The 4,944-nt window shown below is 36.9% G+C and overlaps 1 pseudogene; it reads left to right on the top strand.

Moving 5' to 3' along the window:
• The first annotated feature begins 3,014 nt into the window (after nucleotides 1-3,014).
• On the top strand, nucleotides 3,015-3,749 carry LOC147608343 (disease resistance response protein 206-like; annotated as a pseudogene).
• The last annotated feature ends 1,195 nt before the right edge of the window (nucleotides 3,750-4,944 follow it).

Genomic DNA, 4,944 nt, shown 5'->3' with positions numbered 1-4,944 from the left:
ATTGATGTGTTTAATCAGTTGTGTGTGTTGGTATGAGATAGCTAGAATTAGTGTGTTTAACTGGTTGTGTACATTGACTAATATCATTTTGGATGTAGGTGATGATTGAGTGGTAGATTATGTATTAATCGTGGGTGGAATATGTGTTGGACCACTATGAAATATTTTGGAAAACATGTGAACTCCTCTTATGTTTTCATATTTTGGCATTAATATTTTTGTAAGGCTAAGGCCTCAATCCTTTGTAAATACCACTTAGTATCTTATGCTTTTGGTAGGCCCAAGACTTTATAGTTGTAGCTTGCAATATTTTTTATAAGAGCTTTTACTCTCAAACTCAAAAGCACTTATTCTTTTATCTTTTTAAAAAGCAAGCTTTAATACATATAAATATGGGTGAGTGGTACAACGGGCCACACTCGTCCGGAGGAGATTTAATTTAATCTTGTGTCGAAGGTGATCTCTTCCCTAATTTTTTAGCTCTCTTGTTCATTTAATTTTGTTTATATAAGGTTTGTGCTTTTAATTTGTGCCAAGTCTTTGTTTTGCTCTAATTTTTATGCTTGAGAATTATAATTCTTCTCCTAGCGTCATAAAGATTGAGTAAAGATCCTAACATAGATCTATCCATAATCTTCATTTTTCTGTAAACTATTCACCTAGCTTCAAAATGCATACAACATTATATTAGCTCTATTCACATTCTCCATTTTTGTGTAAACTATTCACCTAAAACCATAGACCACCGGATAATTTAGCTATATCCACATCCTCCATTTGTGTAAACCGTGCACCATGTGAATTCGTCTAGCTTGAAGCACCATTATCAATGTACCACATGGTGTTGTATGGCTTGAAGCACCTCTATAAATGTACCAACAACCTTCATTAGTTGTGCTATCACTTAAGCTATCCACTTTGCAATAATTGCTAGTATCCAATACATCATTGAGACTTTCAAGGTCACAAATGTAGTAGCTACTCTAATAACATGCTAAAAAATGAGGGACACAATCTTTTACATAATATAAAACCTCTCTTAAACTTATTGAGATAAGAAAGCTCATGAATATAAAGAAATTAAGGACCAATATGAATGATTAATACAACTTTCTTCACCACAAATGACTATAAAGAAAATTGTGTATATGATATTCACAAAGATAAATATAACTCTATGATGTAGAATCTTAGACCATATTAGGGAGTTTGGGAAAATCCCAATTCCCATTTTGCGAGATAAGAAAATGGGAGGATGGTGAACCCTCTTAAGCTTTTGTCAAAACCAGCTCATGTGACATATTGTTGGAAAGCTCTTGAAGAGTAGGTCCTAAATCCACATTCTCCAACAACTCTGGTTTTGGTATGCATTAGATACACCAAAAAGTATATTGAAAAGAAAATTCCCAAAGTAACGGAATTTTCCCAAACTCCCTAATATGATCTTAGATGATAAATTAGATAAAACAAGGATATTCTCTCTATCCTAGAGTGAAGGACTTCTAAACACTTTAACCAGCAAGGTAACAATCCTCTTATTATTGATCTCTCAATTCTTGATTACAATGGTTATTCATAATAAAATTTTGTTATATTGGACTACACAATAGAGGCAACTTGTATATGTAACATCACAACAACACTAGCAAAATCTACATGGGACTTTTTGGACAAGAGCATTACGTAGAGTGCTACAACTTTGTTTTAAAACAATCTTTAAATTTTCTCACTTGTTAACTATAGTAAGATGATCTTGAGGTGCCAATTATACAATTGATAGCTCCATAAATGTTTTACTGATTACCATGTAGTTAAAGGTTCACATGGAAGCAGTTCACCAAGTGTTTGCTTTCTACATAAAAAGTTCTTAAAGTTTATCTTTACCATTGATCATGATCAAACCATAACCATAACCATAACCATAACCATAACCATAACCATAACCAATATCAAACTTTCACATCAATATGTAGCTAGTATTTTTCCACATGTGCATATGAATGGTCATTTAATCTTAAGTTTTAACATTTTGAAATAGCAATTTAACTTTGGAAAAAAATGTTTTCATAGTGGATGTCAATTTTATTTTTGCTTTTTCATAGTGGATGTCACTATTAGTGAATGTCACTATTATTTTTACTTTTTTTATTGCATCTTTTATCTTTAAGTTTTTTTGAATCATAGGGGGGTTCTTTTAATCAAGGGACATACATGATGTCATAAAATGAGATAGTTACAATGATAAAGGCTCATCAACAACAAGGGGGTCATGTGCAACTAGATGAAATTAAATGCCAAATTATTAAACTTCAATGGCTTAATGAGATCGCTATTAGAAGGTAGAAAACCTTATCATAAGGTTTTAGTTAAAGTGAAGAAATTATGTTCCAAAAAAAGTAGGTTGGCTTTGTTATTATGATTTGCTAAGAGGCGTTGAGAAATGGCAACATGTAATAATCAAGCGAGGGAGAAACAATTTGCACGCCAAAGAAGCTTTTGTCTTCACTAATGCATGAATTGTTAAGACATATTGACAAACTACAAACATGTTATAATCAAGTGAGGGAGATAATTGGTTTGTGCATTTTATTCACCTAGTAGGTAGTATCATGAATGGTTCATCCTATATTGATTGTAGTATATGGAGGACAAGTTTCATAGAATTACTTCTAGGGAAGTGCATGAGATGAGTGATTGACCACGATTGAAAAGTAAACGACGTTGAAAAGTTGTGGTGTTGAGAAAAGTCAACGAGAGAAAGGTCAGACGTTGTAACGTTTACTTGAAGCCAAAAAAAAAATGCCGCGCGGCACTTTAAGTGAGCCAACCCTAACGTGACGAAGTGAAATCCGGCCGTCGGTCTGGTCCTACGTATGCGAATGTTCAAGGGATCAATTTTTCAACGGAACCCACCTAATGCAAGGAAAGCCATGCCAGGAACGCCTGGAGTAGGGATCTCCGTCTCCTATAAAAGGCTGCCAGCGAGATGGAGCTATGGAATTCAGCAGAAGCTCCTTGCCTACCTTGGACGTAGAGATACTATCTAAGCCACTCTTTATCATCTTTGATCTATCAAAAGCCAGCACCTTGTAAGTGTCTGAGTCGAACATGGCCACAGTAATGATTCTCAGCCGTCAACAGATGCAGCTCACGATCGGGCTTGCGCTGCTGGTGGCCTGCTGCTGCTCTAGCCCTCATCCAGTTTCCGCCGCCACGCCCATGTCCTCCTCGTTAGGCTTCTATATGTACATCGCCGTGCAGAACAACAGCAACATCGACAACCCGCCGCCTACCGCCGCCCACTACACGGCCGTGCAGTCGGCTCAGCCCGCCCAGGCGGGCGCAGCCCAACTCTTTCGGCATCATTCACACCTTAGATAACCCGCTAACGTCCGCGCCCTCGCTGAACTCGACTCGGCTGGGCCGCGTGCAGGGATGGTACGGCGACGTGGGCCAGGACATTCTCACGCTCTTCCTGGTGCAGACGTTCACCTTCTCCACGGATAGCCTCAACGGCACCTTCAGCCTCATCGATGTCGACGTCGCTCTACGGACGCCGTCAAGTATGCCTCTATAGTCGGCGGCACTCGCGACTTCGCGTACGCCCGCGGGATCGCCAAGAAAACCCTTCTCTCTATAGAGAATATGGATCATCAGACCGTCTCGTGGTTCCACTTTGCCGTCGACTTCAAGTACTAGTAGTAGTTAGCTAGCTTCTTCAAGTTTCAAATAGTTCAAGTATTAGTATTAGTAGTACCCTAGCTTCCTAAGAGTGGTTCAAGTAGTGAAATCGTCTTCATGACGGAGACAACAAAGCTAATGATAAAAGCGTTTCTATGTTCGAGTCTTAAAACGAGCGTGCTCGTTTCTGACCCCAGCTCGAAAAATAAAACAAAAAGTGGTTCAAGTACTAGTAGTTAGCTAGATTCTTCAAGTTTCAGAGTGGTTCATGGAGCTTGAATAACCCCCCTCTATAATAATACTACGTGAAAACATCTTGGCATTGCAAGCTGTTTCACACATAATATATACATGAAAATTCACAATAATTTAATAACCTTTTTTTTGGGTGTCATAGTGAACTTACTCATCCTCTTCCCCTTCTTATATCACCAACAAACCATGCATGCAAAAGTGGAAAAGGCAATATTTCAGCTTGCAAAGGTGCTTTTAAGAGACCCCAAAGAAGAACATGAAAGTTAATCATTCTAAAGCTTGTCATTCCATTGCAAAACCAAAATGTATAGAACCTTATCAATCAATTATAGATTTACAAGCAAAGAATTGATCATTTTGAATTTGAAAATTAAATTGATCAAAACAAAAACTAGGCTTAAAATTTTAATGAAATTATGCTTTTTACATAACTCATTTACAATACTATAATTTGTTGCTTTTGTATCTAGAAAGGGTCATTCTGAAGTCATTAAATAAAACATTAAAGTTTTTATAGTGATTTGATCAATTTCATATAGATGTGTCTCGTAGCAAAACACATATGAAAGGTGATGTTGTGCCCACAAACATGTGCTTTGATCAAGTCTTGAGTTTCATTTCCATGTGGAGGCTTAATGGTTGCAAGCACTAGTTTGCCAAGTTTAACTTGGTCCACGAAAAAAGAAAAGATCATAAAGAACCCATTGCCATCTACCATTACATGCAATCACGCCCATCTAAACATATTTTCCTATTCATTTTATGCTTGAGAATGTGGGGCACAAGCATCTATATATTATGCAATTACTCTTAAAGTTTTAGAGACAAGCAAACACAAATTATATGAAGAAATTATTGGATTTCTTGTGTGGTTAACTCACTTCTCCCCACCCTACCCAAGTGAGGTATCACGAGTTTAACACGTTGACATCTTTTGAAAATAAAGATAATAATTAAAATACATTAACAACATATTGACTTACCAATTGATAAAGTGGTGTTTGAGAT

The sequence above is a fragment of the Cibotium barometz genome, chromosome 53, assembly GCF_041138505.1.
Source record: "Cibotium barometz isolate CiBa-2024 chromosome 53, ASM4113850v1, whole genome shotgun sequence".
Lineage (NCBI taxonomy): Eukaryota > Viridiplantae > Streptophyta > Polypodiopsida > Cyatheales > Cibotiaceae > Cibotium > Cibotium barometz.
Note: the sequence above shows the minus strand (reverse complement) of the source record. Positions and strands in the feature narration are given on the sequence as shown.